General features: G+C 39.5%; 1 long non-coding RNA gene across 5 annotated transcripts in view; it reads right to left on the reverse strand.

The window, feature by feature from the left end:
• LOC119540954 overlaps nucleotides 1-15,332 on the reverse strand; it is a 31,606-nt gene extending 16,274 nt beyond the window's left edge. For 2 of the 5 annotated variants that reach the window (XR_005218134.1, XR_005218135.1), the window contains exons 1-4: nucleotides 15,248-15,332; nucleotides 10,453-10,525; nucleotides 2,536-3,154; nucleotides 2,194-2,285 (exon numbers count right to left, since the gene is read on the reverse strand). This is a non-coding gene — a long non-coding RNA (uncharacterized LOC119540954). Of the gene's footprint in view, nucleotides 1-1,183; nucleotides 2,011-2,193; nucleotides 2,286-2,371; nucleotides 3,155-10,452; nucleotides 10,526-15,247 lie in introns of those variants that run through there. The other 3 variants (XR_005218137.1, XR_005218133.1, XR_005218136.1) reach the window with 3 other exon arrangements.
• Between the last annotated feature and the right edge of the window lie 4,192 nt (nucleotides 15,333-19,524).

A 19,524-nucleotide genomic window follows, 5' to 3' on the forward strand; every position in this document is an offset into this window, starting at 1 on the left:
GAATAGAGAGAGACTGAGTGAAAGAGGAAGACAGAACTAAATATGTGTGGTGGTTTTAAACTGTATGTTCTCCAAAAACATGGTTTTAAATTTAATCCATTCCTGTGGGTGTGGAACCATGGTAAGTAGGATCTTTTTATGAGGCTACTTCAGTTAAATGTGATGCACCTTATTTAGGATGGGTCTTAATAATCCTCTTTCTGGAGTCTTTATAAACAGAATGAATATATACATATATATATAGAGAGAGAGAGAAAGTCAAGGAAACAAGAAGCTGAAATCAATGAAACCCAGAAAAGAAGGGAGAGACCAGTAGACACTGCCATGTGCCTTGCTTGCCATGTGGCTCCTCGGGAGCCAGTGTTCAAGAAGAAAGCATCGCCTTGATGATGACTTGGATGTTTTCCCGGACTGTAACTGTAAGCAAATAAATCTCCATTGCTTAAACTGAACCATTTCATAGTAATTTGCTTTAAGCAGCCTAGGAGACTAAAACAATAAGTAACATGGATGCATCTATGAAGTAATTTTTCCAAAAAATGAAACTCCAAAATAAACAAGTCTCTAGATTTCATTACCAATTTACTAAGAATATAGAGAAAATAGAGACATGCTGAACACTTCATGGATGCAATCAGCAAAATCCAGGCTGTGGGATAAGCTACAGGACGAATGACCCAGTGTTCAACTGAAAATTGCAAGGGAAAGAGAGAGAGAGAGAGGAGTAAGTAAGTAAATAAATAAATAGAAGAGGAATCCAGAGATCAAAGAAAACTTAAAAGTCCTATCAAGCAATCTCAGTGTATAGACTTTATAAGTCTTGACTCAAACAAACTGAAAAAAGAATTATAAGACAATTTGCAAAATGTGAACAGTTGTCCCGGCCCGTGGGACGATCAACCGAGGCTCTGACTCCTGCGAGGGAAGAATGGTATGGGACAAGAGACACGAAGAACGACAGCAAGACAGGAGTTCTGATCAAGCTGCAAAACTTTATTGAAAAGGCAGGGTATATATGCCCTGGAGGGAGAGGGGGTGGCTAACAGGGACAGGTAGCGGTCTGGGATTGGTGATTGCTGTTGCTAGGGTGGATGGCCAATGGGCGGCTACTGTTTAGGCGCGAACTAGCTACTGCTTAGGCGGGAACTACTGTTACTTCCTTGAAGAAGGCTAATTATAGCTTAGGCTGTTCTTGCATCAGCCCTGGCGGCCATGTTGCATGTTACTGGTATCGCTGAAGGTGAATATTATATATGCTACCTTAATTGTCCCCAACAAACAGTGATTAGATATTTGTGGATAAGAAATTATTATTTTTTAGGTATGATAACATTTTGGTTATATTTTGAGTCTATTTGAGAGAAGCATTTTTAATATTTACAAATCCTATAATGACTAGAATTTGTTTTACAGTGATGGGGAGTGGGTGGTGAAAAATGGGGAGAAATGGATGATCCAGCGTTGGCCCTGTGTTGATAGCTGTTGAAGCTGGGTGATCGGTCCACAAGGGCTCATTATACTATTCTCTCCACAGTTGGATACGTTTTAAGTTTTGTTTAAATAAAAAAGTTAAAGATAAATATAACCGTAAAATACTAGAAAAATAAAGAAAAATTTAAAAAATGTTTACAAGGAAATATAAAATGAAGAGAGAGCATGATAAAAGTTAGGCAAACAAATGAGGAAAAGTTCAATTAGGAACAAGACGAAAAATGCATATCATGCATCCTACACACACAGGCTACTGGTTGTCAGAAATATGCCCTGAACTTTCTAGCAGTTAATGTCAAAAAGTGACATCTTTGAGAACAAGCTTCATAATGCCCATTAATTAATGCTAATTGTGCAGGAAAAGCCACTCTTAATAGTAAGACCTTAGTAGAATTTCTCTGGAAGAAGTTTCTTGAAGAAGGGCTTCTTATATGTGCAATTAATTCTTTCATTCCTTCATGCATTCTTTCAGCAAATATCTTCTGAGCACAGATCATATGCCAAGCTCTGTTTTAGGAGCTAGAGGTACAACGTAAAACAAGAAAAAAAAGGTTTCTTGCATTCATGGTGCTTACAGTTCAGTGGGTTGTGTGTGTTTCTCACAACCAACATCCAATCTGTCAGCAAAATGTATTTGCTGTAAAGTACATCCAGATTCCAACCTCTTCTTACCACCCCACTACTACTGCAATTACCGCTCACCTGGATTATTTTACAGCCTCTTCCCATCTGGTCTCTCTGCTTCTATCCTTCATCTCCCACAATGGGTAACCCCAGTGGCAGCAGAAAGGACTCTAAAAAAAATATAAGGCAGATAAAAGCATTCCTTTACTCGAACCTCAACGGCTTCCTCACTCACAATAAAATTCAAAGTCCTTACCTGCATCTTGAGTATCTGGTCCTATTCTACATCTCTGACCTCGTTTCTTACCACTCTTCCCCAGTTTACCAATGCTTTTTCTATGTAGCACTCATGTGAGTTAGAGAAGGCCTTCTGTTACCAAATAACCCCCAGATTTCAGTAGCTTAACAAAATAAGCTTACTTCTTTCTCAAGCAAGAGTCCGACAAGGGTGTTCCTGATCAGGTATCATTTCAAGGCACACACCTCTTCACAGTGATTCAGGAGCAGGCTCCATCTGTCAGGGGCTCCTCCATCAACTCAGGCCTCAAGTCCACAGCTACTATTTGCTGCACTCATCATCAGAAGGGTGTAATGAGAACAATAGAGGATAATCCTGGAGTTCATTTTATGGGCCAAACCTAGGAGTAATGCCCATCACCTCTACCCTTACTCTCATGGCTGCAGTCACATGGCTGCATTCAACTGCAGGGGAAGCTGGGAAATGTAGTTCAGTTCTGTGCCCAGGGGACAAAACAGCATGGTGAACATTTAGTCCATCTTTACCACGCTCTGCCACTTATGGACACCACATATCTGCTTCACTCATCCTCTCATATGTAGAATACCTCACTCCTTCCCCATGAGAGGAATCCTATTCCCATAGGTCAGTGCATCCAGCTCCAGGTCCAGGATTTCCAGGTGATGTACAGTCCCCTCTTCTCCATGTGACTCTGTGACCCATGATCTAAAAGATGAGTTCTCTGCCCTTGTATCCAATATTCAATAGTGGACAGGAAAAGGATAGTCACAGGAAAAAGTCCTGTTAAGAAAAGGGAAAAATAAGAGATACTTAGCAGTCACTGGTGGGAACAATTCTTAAATCTTGCCAGAATTAGGGAGTTTTGCATTCTTGTGGAGTGATTCTGCTCTCCAGAAAGAACTCTTTATCCATCGTTCTCTGTAATCCCTGGCTCCTCCTCCAGATAAATCCCTCCTTGCTCATTATCGTCTTTAACCACATCTGAGGTTGGTGAGCATGACCGCCTCGGGGGAGGGTAGAGCTTTTAGAGCCTACTTCCTGTTGGTGCAAGTATGAGGCCCAAAGGATGTTTTAAGCCCTAAAGTCAAGAGTTTGTTTGTTTGTTTAGTCTGGGATCATGGTTTATTTTGCTACTTAATTTTCTCAGAAATTTAATAGGCTTTTGATCCATTTGTTTTGAATCAGTTTCATGTGCCAATAATCAAATACAAAGTTCTTTCTTAGGCATCGTTCTCAAGCTTGATTCATTTCAGTGCCTTCTTGTCCCCGTGTCTCTATCTTTCAATATATTGGCAGCTATTCAAGTTCACCTGAAACAATAGGCAGGAAAGCTACACCTCAATTTGATCTTTCTTCTAGGCCTAATTCATTCTGTTTAACTGAGAAATTATACTGGGCTTTTATCACTCAGTCTTTTTTACTCCTATACCTTACTGTTAGCTATTGAGCAGCAATTGATTTTTCCAGCCTTTCAATGCACCGAATTTTGCAACTATTTTTTTTCCTTTGTCATTTCTCCTTGTAAACAGGCCAAGTTCCAACCTCATTTGTTAAATGTAATACTTTGCCAAAATAGCCAATAGTAGTTAACACACTCCAACACTGATTAACTCCAGAAACTTCCATCAGAGCTACTAGTTCAGTAGGCACATATTCTGTCTTCTAAGTTACTGCAGGCAGTAGTTGCAACAAATGTTTTACCAACATATAACACAGGTCATTGTATTACCTGCCTCCAACATTGTTTGTATCATCACCTGGCATACCATTTGACTGCTAAGAGAATACCATATATTCTAGGTTCTTTGTAATAGCAGCCCTCAATTTCTCATGCCAATTAAGGTAGATTAACTGCTATAAAAAACAGCTCCAAAATGTAAACGACCTAAAAAATAAAAATGTTTCTAACTCCTACAACAGTCTAATATATGTGTTTTTGGTTAGTTAGTTCTCCACGTGGTGATACAGGGGTCCAGGCTCTTTCTGTCTCAAAGCTCCACCATCATCCAGAACCCCACAGTTGTCTGATGGATTCCCTGCATCCATACATGTGATGTGCAGAGAAAGAACAATGGAGGAGGCTTGTACAGGAGAGTTTTTATGGCCAGGCGTAAAAGATGTGTACATCACTTTTATCTGCCTACTAAGGGCCTGCTAAACAATTTACTATTGAGACTTAACATTCATTTGTGGTAAAGCTAAAGAAATTCAAAGAAATGATATACACAAAATTCTGAAAGGAAGTTACCTGTGGGGATGGGGATGGGGATGGAAGTGGGTAGGATCTAGAAGGAATGCTGCTAATTAAGGTACAAATGTGGGCCTCCCTGGAGGTTAGTTAAATTTGTCTCCAAAGCTGGGTCATGGAGATACATATGCTTGTATTGCTGTTGATCTTTATACCCTTCGAATATGCTAGAAATATTTTACTATCAGTGTGTTCAATATTTACTAAGAAAATTAAATTGACCAGCACTATGAGGCAGCACATAATAAATGCCCAATATAGCCCATAGACAAAGAAGAGGGTGAATTACCCTGGCATAGGGTGTGAGCTTTTAAGGTGAGTAGTATAGCAATATCTAACAATTGTATCCTTATATGTAACGGGCATTATCTAAAGTATTATATATGCATTAATTAACTTAGTCCGCAGAAAAACCCTTTGAGGTAAGCACTGTTATTTTCCTCATTTTACAGGTGAGAAAACCAAGGTACAAGTCTCGGTAATTTGTCTGAGGTCATGCAGTGAGTTGGTGGCAGGGCTGAAATTTGAATCCAGGCAGCCTGGCTCTCGAGTCCAGGCCTTTAATTCTCAATGTCCTGTTCTCTCCGGATTTGCTTAGGTGTACAGTGGTGATGGAGTAAGAAAGTTGGGAGTCATATTATTCACAAGCAAGAGAGGGATGGTTGGTTGTGATTAGTCTGGAAGGCTAAATGGGGGCCCGATTCAGAAATGCCTTGAATGCCGTGCAAAAGGTACCCACATTTGTACCTTAATCAGCAGCTGGTCAAAGAACATTTTTGAGCAAAAAAGTAACAGGCTGAAAGCCATGTTGAGAAATAATCCTAGTAACTGGACTGGAAAGGTGAGAGAGGGACTAAATGAAGGCCAGATCAACTTGGAGACTTTGAGGAGAATAGGTAAGTTTAAGAGAGATGACTTTGAACCAGGATCTGGAATCCTCAAATGTTATTTTTGACCTCAATTCTGAGTGGTTCCCAAGGAAAACTGTACACCCAGGACCAGGTCTGGCTACAGCATGTCCTTAATTCTATGGAGTCTTGGGCCCAGCTAATGAATCTCCTGCTTGAAGCTGGATAGACGGATTGTGGGGAAACCTCTGTCTGCCCTACTAGAGGCAGCCCCTAGGTCAAAGATTGCCACAAAGCCCCTAATTCATAACCCTTCAGAGGCTGCTGTTCTCATGGTGAGGAAAATGTCACTGGGGACAGAAAGCTTAGAGAGATGATAGCAAGCAGCTGTGTGAGCAAGAGGGTCCATGGTACCTCCTGAAATGGGCTTAATGTGTGTCCTTCAGCTAAGATCCCACTTCTGGTGACCAGGCCATAATACCCACCATAGACAGGGATTGAAATGGGAAGAGCTTCCAGCTGTTCCTGGCACTCAGGGAATACTACTGCAATAGTCAAAACACTGGGATGATGAAAGTACCAATGAGGGTGGTGGGCATGGGAGCAGAAAAGAAGGACTTGACATGAGGTCACAATGCTTAATTATGAGTGATGGGGTGAAGGACAAAAATCACTGGAAAGGAGAGTTCTGAACCAAAATAATGGCAATAAATCTACTGAGAGAACTATGGAACAGAAAGGAGTTCGCTTTGGATAGATTATAGGGTAAGCATTGTGTTCTAGTTTGCTAAAGCTGCCAGAATGCAAAACACCAGAAATGGATTGGCTTTTATAGAGGGGGTTTATTTGGTTACCCAGTTACAGTCTTAAGGCCATAAAGTGTCCAAGGTGACACATCAGCAATCAGGTACCTTCACTGGAGAATGGCCAATGGTGTCTGGAAAACCTCTATTAGCTGGGAAGGCACATGGCTGGCGTCCACTCCAAAGTTCTGGTTTCAAAATGGCTTTCTCCCAGGACATTCCTCTCTAGGCTGCAGTTCCTCAAAAATGTCACTCTTAGTTTCACTTGGGGTATTTGTCCTCTCTTAGCTTCTCTGGAGCAAGAGTCTGCTTTCAATGGCTGTCTTCAAACTGTCTCTCAGCTGCAGCTCCTGTGCTTTCTTCGAAGTGTCCCTCTTGGCTGTAGCAGCTTGCTCCTTCTGTCTGATCTTATATAGTGCCCCAGTAATTTTAATTCAGACCCACCCTGAATGGGCAGACCAACACCTCCATGGAAATTATCCAATCAGAGTCATCACCCAGTTGGGTCGGGTGCAAAGAATTACAATCTAATTAACACTGATAGGTCTGCCCACACAAGATTACATCAAAGATAATGGTGTTTGGGGGAACATAATACATTCAAACTGGCATACATTGCTAGTCCCATTTTAGGAAAAAAAAAAAACTGAAACTCAAAAAGAATAAAAAAATTTTAAAAATTCTGCAAGATTCCATTGCTATAAGGGGCAAAACCAGGAATCAGCACTCAGATCTTTTGACTCCAAATCCTGTCTCTTGCTATCAACCCATGCAGTTCCTGAAATGTCAACAGGGATAGAGGCACAGCGGCAATGAGCAAGAGCTCTTTGGCTGAGCCTTCTGAGTTCTAATCTCTGTCCCACACTAATACTGCATCCTTGGGGAAGTTATTTAATACTGCATGACATCGGTATATATAATAAGGATATTATAAAGAAAACTTACAGGGTTTTGTGACGATTCAGTATCTCTGTAAAATATTTGGAACATTGCCTGGCATGTAGTAACTGCTATACAAGTGTTAACTTTATCCATTAGTAAAGTTTAGAAGCCAAGGGAGGTTTTCACAAAATGAGAGCTGTGTCAGTTTGGATGTATTATGTCCCCCAAAATACCATGTTCTTTGATGTAATCTTGTGGGGGCAGACATTTTAGTGTCGAATAGGTTGGAATCCTTTGATTGAGTGTCTCCATGGAGATGTAACTCAATCAACTGTGGGCAAGAACTTTGATTGGATAATTTCCATGGAGCTGTTACCCCACCCATTCAGGGTGGGTCTTGATTTAATCACTGGAGTCCTATAAAACTGTTCACAGACAAAAGGAGGTGCTACAGCCAAGAGAGACATTTTGGAAACAGCCATTAAAAGCAGACTTTTGCTGACACTTTGCTCGGGAGACGCTAAGAGAGGACAAAACACTCAAAAAGCAACATTTTGAAGAATGCACAGGAGCTGAGAGAGGCACTAGAACACAACCCAGATCAGCAGGCACCAGCTACGTGCCTTCCTAGCTAACAGAGGTCTTCCAGATGCCATTGGCCTTCCTTCGGTGAAGGTATACTTGTTTTAATGCCTTAATTTGGACATTTTCATGGCCTTCAGACTGTATCTTTGTAACCAAATAAACCCCTTTTATAAAAGCCAATCCATTTCTGGTATTTCGCGTAACAGCAGCATTAGCAAACTGGAACAAGAGCTAACCTTTGGTCCCAGGTGCTGAGGACAGTTAAGGAGAAAGAGGACTAAGAAACAGTTTTGCTGCCATCATGGCTTTGTTCAGTTATGGATAAAGTCGATCTACTTTATGGAGACTTATCATGACTTAGAATAATTAAATACTCTCTGATGGTAAATTACTCAGTGTGTCTTTGAGCTCTCAGGAAGCACTGGTTACCTCTGTTGGGGCAGTACATTGTGTAAGTTTTGGTGATTACATTTTTGTATTATCCATTCTATCAAAGATAGGGGCCTAGAAATTGTTGGTATTCAAGTGTCACCACTAATAATGTTTCTCATTCTTATCTGCGATCAAACAGTAAGATTTTACTGTTGCTTAAACATCACATACATGACAATTTAGGGACGAAAAGTGGATTCCAAATATGCATAACCACATGTGTTACTTTCACAATCAGAAAAATAAAGGAATGAAATTTTTTAAAGAAAAAAAGATAAGTATTTCACTTGGAAAGTAATACTAGTAAAAAAAAATGATAGAAAGCTACTCCAAGAGTAACAATATCAAGCATGGAAGAATGAAATTGATTATCCACAGAGGTAAACTACCCAGCAATATAGTTTGTAAATGCATCATTAAAAAAATTTGCAAAACACCTGAATCTAAGAAACTAGAGCATTTTCCATGCTTATGTAATCAAAGTGCCTCTTAGTGACTCTTAAGACTGCAAAGGAAAAGAAAGCTACACGTAGCTTAGTTTGAAACCTGTCTGAAACAGGAGGTGATCTGCAAGGAGTCTAGTAAAAGGTAGATAAAGAGAAAGAGAATGAGTCAGTACAGCCAAGGATACTGACTATTCAGTAGAAACAGAAACTCAACACCAACACACAGACACACAGACACACAGACACACACACACACACACACACAAATGAAGCTGGGTGTATCACATATAAAGTTTGGAGACATTGGTTATAAGATCATGATTTCCTATTCATTAAACAATTTTCTAACACTAATTCATCTGTTTGTATGGGATTGACTATAGAAAAGAGGATATATGATCAGCTGATGGGTATTCTTTTCTCTGGAAATTACATTTCTTAGTAACAAAAATTGGCACTTGGAATATTAATCAGTGGCATGAGTCACTCCCCTAGAACTTACTTAACATTGGTGAGACCTAATTGAATCAGAACCTCTGAAGTTAAGTATTGCTGCAGCAATATAGCTGGGCTCTCTCTTTGATGTCAATGTTTAGATCAATACTTCTTTCTTTCACTGAGCCACGAACCTCTCTGAGAGTCTGATTAAAACTAAGCATCTTAGCTCAGAAAATTGTACCTGGACACACGTTTCTGCTTATAATATCTGTGCCTGTGGCTCTCCTGCACCTCATCCATGACCCTGGGTCTGTGAGACCTGGGCTAAACACTCCCTTTTCAGCTCTAAAAACACACCTGCATTTGTTTTCATCAGTCAGTATATTTTTTTCTTAGTAAAATAAAGAAACAGCCCGATGAATATTTTGTCTGTATTATTCAGTAGACATGTCATATATTTTATATTTTATTCTTTTCTACCAAGAAGCGATTGAACACTTATTCCTATCTAACTCCTAAGCTCATTTAGCTAGAAACCTTATCTATGCCCAGTTACAGAGCATTCATACTTCTCAACTTTTCTGGGACGTTAATTCCTTTATAAGTAAGATTTACAGAGAGTAGTCAAATAAACCTAAGAAAAGAATAATCCCCCCTCTTTTTCTGAGACATCTCAATTTAGCAAAGTTCACAAAATTTGAACAAAATTTCAAATTCCTGCTACATTAGACTTCAATGAAAGCTAATGGTAGGCTCTCAATATGCAAGTTTCCCTGCATGTTATGTGTTTTTATTTAGAGGGGATTTGGGTTTTCTTGTTTTTTTTTTTTTTTGTAAGGGATGTACATGTAATCTACATATATTGCTTTTCATGAGATGTATAACAGCAAACATTGTAGTTTCCTTAATGAAAATAAAAGCTTCTATTTTTTGAGTACTTATATTCCAAGCCTTATGCCAAACACTTTATACACATTACAATGATAAATACTCACAATAGTCCTGTGAAAGCTATTATTGTCCTCATTTTGCTAATGAGCAAATTTAGGTATAGAGGAGTTTTAAAAGTTCAGAAATTTGTTCCAAAACACATGGATAGAGAATGGCCAACTCAGGCTTCAATCTTAGATCTGACTCCAACACGTCTTCTCCTTGGTTCTAAATGATGTTCATTCTACCTCTGGCTTCGTTTTTCTAATATCTATATGAATCTCCTGGTTTTAACCACAAGTTTTACTTGGGGAGTCTCTGCAAAATTAACAGGTGTTCTTTTAGCTAGATCCTAACTCTCACTGGTTATTTAATTGAATTGCTAATCACCCAGCTTAACCAGTGCCCTTAAGTCCTTCTTCATTCATTTAAGCATGAAGTCAATGAACATTTATTGAACACCTACCATGTGCCAAATGCTGCAACTTGCTGGAGGAATTGAAAAGAAAGACTTTCCTTCCATGCCCATGGTTCATCATCTGTGGAAAAACATATCTTGAGAAGTAAAATACTGTCTTTCAAAGCCATGCAGGAATGCCATTACATGGAGTCTCAATTAGACCCTTATTATAGAGGAAAGAAGTCTGTTCTGGAGGCACCAGTTTGAGATCAGGTTGGAGAAAATGGTGCACCTAGTAAACAAAATGATAGCAATAGCTGGAATGATGCTCTAGTGAGGTAAATTATCCCTTCCCTAATCCTCAAAGAAACTAAGGCAATAAAACAAAAATCTGTACCTCAATAGATACAACCCAAGAGATAAATAATTGGGGTGATTTTTCAGGATGATCAGGTGTAACAGTTATTTTTCATTGACTCATTCAGGTATTTCCATCCCCAGATAATTATGTTGACCTGACCAACTCATATAATTGCCTCAGTTATCTGCTTTGCTTTAGCAGAGGAGATTTAGAATGAGAAGAACATTCTGGACTGAAATTTTAAGTAAAACCTGAAGAGAAAAGTCTTAGACCTGGGTTACCTCAGCCTGAACTAGGAACAAGAGATCAGTAAGTCTCAGCCATTCTCCACTTACACTGGGGACAGCATGAGGAAGCCAGCACTGCCTGGCACACAGCAGACAGGCTAACTGTCTTGGTAAGAGTTATCTATTCCTTAAAATCTTTAAAAATCAAGTAGTTAAAATAGTTTAGATTTAGGGAGGATATTTCTTGGAAGCAGACAAAGGACTTGAAACCAGGATTAGACATTCCTTAAGCAGCACAGGACTAGCGCTTTCTCCCAGTTCACCCCCTTTAACAGGACTTCTCAAAACAGAGCCCATTATGCTCTCAGCCATTCCTTGGGCCTTAAGCTGCTCTTCCCTCATGAAAAATGCCACTGACACCCGGTGGTTCCCAGCCATTCCATGTCCTGTGATCTCAAGAAATGAATCTCATGTTTCTAAATCAATCTCCAAAAAGGGATTTTAGGCCTAAATGGTATTAAAAACCCAGAGAAAGGGAAAAAGAAAGGATAGTGACATTTTAGCAATTCGTAATATTTTCATCTCCAGCTGTATCATAAAATCACATCTCTTAGTTATTCAGGATGATGCAGGACACGTGGTGAGCCATTTCATGAATGCTCAGGGCTTTTGGCATTGGCATTAAAAAAGTCAAAGTGGTGAGGAAAATGACTCACGTGGGATACTTCAGTGACTTAGAGGTAAGTGCAACAGCTCACATCTGCTTAGTCCCAACTCATATAATGCTTTACAGAATTGTTTCATATTAACTCATCAGGAGAATATATCTTCTAACACTGTTATGGATTGAATTGTGTCCCCCAACAAGACATGTTCAAGTCCTAACCTCTGGTCCTGTGAATGTGAACTTATTTGTAAATAGGATCTCTGAAGGTGTTATTAGTAGAGATGAGGCTAAACTGAATTAGGGTGGGTCCTAAATCAATATGACTGTTGTCCTTGTAAGGTGAGGAAATTTGAACACAGTAAGAGAGAGACAGAGAGATAGAGTCACAGAGAGATAGAGATGGCCCTGTGATGGAGGCAGAGATTGAGTTTTGCCATGAGCCAAGGAACACAATGGATTGCTGGCCACCCACCAGAAGCCTCCATACTTCAGAGGAAGCAGGGCCCTGCCAACACCTTGAGTTGGACTTCTAGCCTACTTCTAGCCTCCAGAGCTGTGAGACAATACATTTCTGTTGTTTAAGTCAACTAGACTGTGGTACTTTGTTACAGAAACCCTGGGAAACTATGACACTATCATTATTCAGAAGTATCAAGCTAATTCATATCCCACAAGAATAAATCCCAATGTAGCCCTCAAATTTGATACACAAATACACTATGCATTGAAACGCAAACTTTTCTTTTTTTGCATGCATGGTAGAACACAGAAGCTATTTTGTTTCACAAGTATAACATGATGGTTTTTATGGGGGAAGTGAAGAATAATTTATCCAGTGGGGGAGGAATGTAATTAGCCTGAATACAGAGTATTCAAATTTCTCTAGCACAACAGCCCAGTTATTGAAAAAAAAAAAAAAAAGAGATTCTATTTTAGATTACACCAAAAATTAAAATTAAAATAGTGTCCCCTGGTAGAACCTTGTATTCTCATGATTTCTTTTCTCTCTCTAAGGAGAAAATATTATCTAACAAGATATTAAGGGACATTGTTGAGCATCCACTGTGTGCTAGTCACTGTGCTAGATGTTCTCAGTCTTTAGGATACCTCTGAGCCAGTCTGCAAAGCCAAGCTCCTTCCACACCTACCAACCACCTGCCCCATGGCCCCTGCTCAGTTCTAGGAGTCAAGCCCCAGCAGTGCAAATTATTTTCAGAAGAACGAACCTAGGAGTGGTCCCAGAAGGTGTGGGAATAAGCCTGGGGCCCCCTGGGCAGGAGGTTCTAGGGTCCCCAGTTACCTGTGCTGTTACCCAGAAGGCAGAGTCAGTGCAGGGAGCACAGGTTCCAGGAGAGTGCACCCCCAGGTCCCATGCACCTCCTTACCTAGACCCAGAGCAGGCCAGCATTTTAGAGGCCAGAACACGGCTCTCTGAAATGTGGGGCCCAGTACCCCTTTCCTGCATGGGTCTAAGGCTAATACTGCCAACCCCTGTCCAACTCCAAAGTTTATGCTCCTAACCATTAGGCTAAATAACACCATAGAACACAGTTGGTATTCAACAATTGCTGGTTGAATGGAGTGTCTGCGTGAGAGACACAGTACTTTTTCTTTCCTCTTGACTTCAGTAGAAAAAGACATGTATCCTGTTAATAAAACACCCAACAATGCTGAGCTAAAGGAGCAAGAGGTTTGAATGAGCACAGGGTCCTGATGAAACACCACCACTCATGTCAGGTTTCCGGAGATGGTCTGTCAGATACTGCATGACAGTCTCAGAGTTCTAAGAAATTTCCTCCTTGCTGCATCAACTCAAAAAGAGCACTGTTCACCCCATGTAACTTAAATAGAAAAATGATGGCAAGCAAGGGATTTTCTCTTTGGGAATTTTCCTCTCTTTCAGTTAATCTCTTTGTGGGAAAAAATCCAGCTTGGGAAAAACCAAGCCCCCACGCATGCATTTATGGAGTTTTCATGCCTATGAGATTTGTTTGGACTTTCTGTGAGGAGCACTTTGTGGCTTTGCTGTCAGTAAAGATGCTCACTTCACAGTGCCCAGGCTTCAGCGTGCTGTATTCTCCACCATGGTTCCGACTCAACATTCAATCCATTCAAACCCTTCTAAAACAAGCCCAAAGATACTACTAGGGTAACAACATGCACGCAAGGTAAATAAGCCCAGATTCTGTTGCTTATCCTGTTGTTTCCTCTTAGGGGTTGATGAGGAAGAAAATAAAGGAACTGAAAGTTACTATAATTAGAAATCAGCATCAAACATTGTCCTCTGATAGTCTCAGCAGGGTCTCGTGGCAATGGATTAAGTTTGGATTGTGTTCAAAACAATAATCCATAAGAGTAAGAGAGGTGGGGATATAGAATCTTTTATATTTGTACAATAAAAGTGTTTTTTTTTTTTAATAAAATTTTTCCTTTATGATTACGAAAAATGGCATATGCCATTAGGGAATAATTGAAAATGTGGAAATATACAATGAAAAAAATCAACCATCATCCTGCTACCTGAGACAATGCCTATTGGCATTTTACTGTATTTTGCATGCTAAGATCATTACCAGCCACTGCAATTATAGCTTCCCTTGTCACCTAACATTTAAATAATCATTCTCCCATATTATCAGAAATCTTTGGAAGCATTGGTTTTAGTAGCTTGCTGATAGCCCATTATGTAGGCTTGTTTAGAATTAACAGTTTACCTAAACAATTACTCTATTGTTCTCATTTTGCTTGGGGGCCTTTTTTTTTTCTCACATTGTTTGCTTTTGCTTTGATGAATGCTATTGTATTCATTTGTCTTATTTTTGTCTTTAATCTAATATGCACATAATACAAAAGTATAAAATGTATTTCAGGGAGTTAGGATAACTGGGTCAAAGGTGAAGACTATTATCAAGTTTCTGCTAAATTGCTTTCTAAAACTGAGGACCCACTTTAAATACAATAGTGTCATTCCACTTTCCCCCACCAGCATGGAACACTATCATCTGTTTAATAAATATGGTATCGCATTATTGTAATTTGTATTTAAATGGAAAGTGACTTAAATAAATGAAATCACACCACATTTTCCACTGAAATATATTAAAAGATCATTTTATCTGATGGTTAGTAACATTTCCTAACCATCCATCAATAAGAAACACATGATAAATACCTCTGACTTTACTTTGTTCTTAACACTTTATTTTACTTATTGCTATTTTAAAAATCAGAGTTGGAAATGTCATTGGCCTGGGCTACAGAAAGGAAAGACTTATGGCTGCATATCCTAAGTTTAAAATTGAGTTAGAATGATCCCATTTTACCGCTGGAAACTATTTTTAACCCCCCAAATTCAATTCCTTAAGAATCACATGATTGCTTCTTGTCTTAGAAGCTTATCTCCACTTTTTGCATTCATGACATTTCATTTTTATTACATCTCTAGTTCTCCAAAGAACTCAAGTTTAATTTTTTTAGGCTTTTATGAGGATTATACATAACTCTTCAAGCTAACTGTCCTTAAAAACAAACAAACCAAAAAAAAGAAAAGAAGTATAAGGATTACCAGCTAGACTGGAGACACACTCACTAGAAAAGCATCCTTACCCCAGATTCAGCAGGATGTGGAATTTTTGCCATTGACTTTTTTCCATTCATGGTCCCACTTGTGAAAAGTATAAGCAAAATGAGCTGTTTGGTGGTCTGTGCCTGTCCAGTCATTGCTGGGAAACTGTCAGGATTACAATGTTCCTTTGTTGGCTGACTTGGCAGTGATGCCAGGGGCTGAATGGGCCACAGAGACTAAACCAATCACGACCACGGCTGGGTCCTCCTGCAGCACCAGCAGCCGGCCCCACGTCACAGCCTGGCCACCCTGAGACGACAGCAGGGATCTGGAGATGTTCTGATTCCTCCCCCAGAATGCTGCACTGAGTTGGCTAACAGGAAATCATGCCTTCCTAAGAAGTCCATCAAATTCAGTAGGAGCACCAATCTCACTCGAGATCTACAGAAAGAATGCAAGTAAACAAGATAGAAAGTAAATCACAAAATACCGTGGTGTAATGATGTACTAATCTATTTTGCCAGTCTCACTGGCTGAACAGCTGAGGTGCTGGAGGATAAAAGATTAAAAAAATCAGAAAACAGAAAAAGAAGGTACCCTATGAGGTGCACATGGGGAAGAGCAGGAGGTAGGCAGCCCGAAAGTCTGATCCAACCAATTTACGTCATAATGAATCTTTGTTTGTTTTTGTCCTATCAAACCCCCCAGGGCCTCCATTTTCAGATTTAAATCCAGCCCCTAATGACAGAGAGAGGGAAACTTAAGATTATAAAGCAGGTAGGACAAAAAGATCATGAAACAAAAAAAAAAAATGAGTTGTTTTCTCTTCTGACAGCTTTCTGCTAACCCAGATTCCTGGTTTCATTTAAGAAGCCCACTGCCTTTGAAAACACACAGGGTCTTTTCAATAGCAAAAGATCAAATGATGTTAATCAGGCAGAGGGGCCTAATCCTTTAATGCAGCTGTCTCTTTATATTATAAACAGTCCAGCTATACAAGCTGGAACAATTTTTATCTTGGCTTGTTTTTTCTTCTTCTGCTGCACTCTCGCTCTTTAAATCTCAGGTTTTGACAATCAGTACAGAATTTGCTTTCTTCCACCTCCTTTCCAACTGGCATCAAAGAACAATCTAGTGTGCCTTAGAATGAAGGAAGACAAGAAGATGGAGCAATACACCCACCTCTTCCTTCTCTTCTCCAAGTTCCTCACAGTTTTGGTTGATTACCTTAGACCACATTCTAGTGGGAAAACCTCATCCACAGGGCACTGCATGTAGATCCGCTTCTTGCTCACCACCTGTTCTCCTCCTCAGCTCTTGGCTCTGCCTGATGGATTCAGTTCCCCTTAACACAGATATAGATACATTTACAGCTGCCACCAGCAGTTTTTGTGGAGCCCATCTTTTCTTCAAGGACATGATACTCGTAGTTTGAATTTGTTGGCATGTTCAACCTGAAGAAGAAAAGACTGGGGTGAGGGAGTAGGACATATGACACTTGTCTTCAGATTTTTGACCTGCCATCCTGTAGAGGTGGAATTGGACTTCTACAGATAAATAGGGCCATGGATGAAGTGATTCTTAAACGGAGGCATGGTGGTAATTAGGGTCCCTTGGGAATTTCTTCAGTTTACAATCCTTTTCTGTTATTGATGGGAGTGGGACCTATTTCTTAGTGGCATTAGGATGGAAAAATTTGAGAGATCTATTGAATTGGGCTATAAATACCCAAGATCACCTAAACAGAATATAATTTCTTCGTCTTTTTATTCCTAATGCCCAACATGTTGGGCTGGGCAAATGGCAACAAGACTAGGATTTTGTTGATGAATTTAAAAAAAAACAAAACAATAAACTACAAGGGCACAAACTTCATCTTAATGTTAGGAATGATCTAATAAGAAATACTGTTCAAGATGGCTGTCATCATGGACAGGAGCTCTCCATCTTTGGGGAAGTTCAAGCATAAGCTGGGGATGCTAGCACTTAAGTTGGAGACTTGACCACATCTATGAGACTAACAGAGTAGTTGTCAATTTGACTCCAGACCAAGAGAAAATTCCAGTACATTCTATTTCATGACCATGAAGAGATTAGTTACTTGAAGGGTATGAAAAAATACACACTATTATCAGTTTAAATCAGGGAGCTAAATCCTTATTCCTTACATTCTGGCTCTTCTGTGTTAAGTTTGCACCACAATTAATTACAGCCTAAGTTTTAAACTTCTATTTATAATACTGTGGATTTTGTTACCAAGAACAATACTTGTACCTTGGAAAGACTTTGAGAACACGATCTTTTTGTCTAGAGCACTACACGAGTGCCCATACATAGTAGCACAGAGCTGTGCCTCACAGGTCCGAAAACCCCCTTTTCACCTACAGAGACATCAAAGGTCTCTAATCTCACCTTTTTGTCACAATAATTTGGAACTCAAATTTTCAAATAAGCTTATGGGTGGCCCACAAAAGAATTCCAACATTTCTTGACATATTAGAAACCTTTAAAGACTTTCTTTTCTCCTCCTCCTCGCTCTCCTTCTTTTCCTTCTCCTTCTCCTTCCTCTTCCTTTTAATTCGGAGTCAAGTTTTTCATCCAAGGGAATGTGTACTTTGATAATCCCTTTTTTAATATCCATGCATTTTACATTCATTTGTACTGAACATCTGTGGCCCATTAAATGAAAGGAATAAAATGCTAAGTCTCAGTGGCACCCCCAGGCCCAGCCGTCAGTTTTGCTGCGATGATCCTTTGGTCAAGAGCGCCACCTCTCCTCGGCAAACCAAGGTGGTTTCTCTGTGGACCAGTCAGTGGCACCACTCGCCCGCGGAAGGCTGTGCCACCCATCACGAGCATTTTCTCATTGCTCGGTATCCAATTACCTTCTCTACACAGGAAAAGTGCAGTACCTGAGATTACACATCATGCCTGTTTTAACAGTTATGTGCACAGGAGGCAGGGGTCTCTGGGCTATGAAAGTAAAACCTGAGTTTTCTATGTCAATATATCTTTTTACCCTCTACGAATTTTTGAATTCACTTTTAAAAGAGAGTAATGAAAATTCTTAATCAACTTTTCAGTCTGGACCATTCTTAAAATTTGGGATTGTCTACTGATTCAAACATATCTCCAAACCCTGTTTTGGTTAAGAATTACTATTTAGCATTTTAGGGATCTTACAGGCCCTCCAGGCCCCTCTGTTACAGGTGAAGAACCAGGAGCTTAGAGTGGGCCCGTGATCCCATATAACCTCCTGTTGACACCCAAGTCCATTGGCTGCTCCCTTCAGGCCCTTTCTTGTGGGCCATTCTCTCCCCACCTTGATTCCTACAATGTTAGAGGTACTGGGAAGACTGGGACTGCGTGAAAACTAATCGTGGTATCTTAGGCTGCATATGAATAAAATTTTTATTTTTATACCTTTAGTATATTTGACTTGTACTAATCATGTACAATCCCCTCTGTGCATAACACATAAAACTCACACATACTGATTTCTAAATAGAAATATCAATCATTGCATGTGTCTCTGAAATCATTCATGTAAAATCTTTGAAAACACATTTTAGATTATTTTTTTTTTCTTTGTAGGGAGCTTTTCAGTTATTTAAAAAATATATACACCTTTATGTATTATTCGACATCCATACGTATTTTCTAAATAACATGCTTGACTTTAAAAAAAAAAAAAACACTGTGGTAGCATATATACAACACAGAATTTACCATTTTAAATCATTTTTGAGTCCACAATTTAGTGACAACCATCACCACCATCTTTTACCAAAACCTTTCCATCACCCCAAACAAAATCTCTGTACCTGTTAAGTAATAAATGCCCATTCTCTCTTCCTCCCCTCCACCAGCACCCAGTAATCTCTAATAATCTACTTTCTGTCTCTATGAATTTGCTTAAACTAGATATTTCATATATGTGGAATCATATTTGTTCTTGTGTATTGACTTATTTCATTCAGAATGTCTTCAAGGTTCATACATATTATATCATGTATTAGAACTTCATTTCTTTTTATGGCTAAGTAATATTCCATTGTTTGTATACACCACGTTTTCATGTAAAATCTCTGAAAACACATTTTAGATGATTCATCTGTTGATGGACACACATTGTTTCCAAACATGCTTGACTTCTGTTGAGACTTTTGAAGCCATTTTACTCTGAGTGCCAACAGAGGAAATTTTATCTCCAATTATATTATTTTCTATTAAACAGTGTGGCTATGCAGGAGAAAGTCAATGGGCTAAGGGTGAGAACATTTGGGTTCAAATCCAGTGTCTGCCACTTACTAGCTCT

Source organism: Choloepus didactylus, chromosome 7 (assembly GCF_015220235.1).
Source record: "Choloepus didactylus isolate mChoDid1 chromosome 7, mChoDid1.pri, whole genome shotgun sequence".
In the NCBI taxonomy this organism is placed as follows: domain Eukaryota; kingdom Metazoa; phylum Chordata; class Mammalia; order Pilosa; family Megalonychidae; genus Choloepus; species Choloepus didactylus.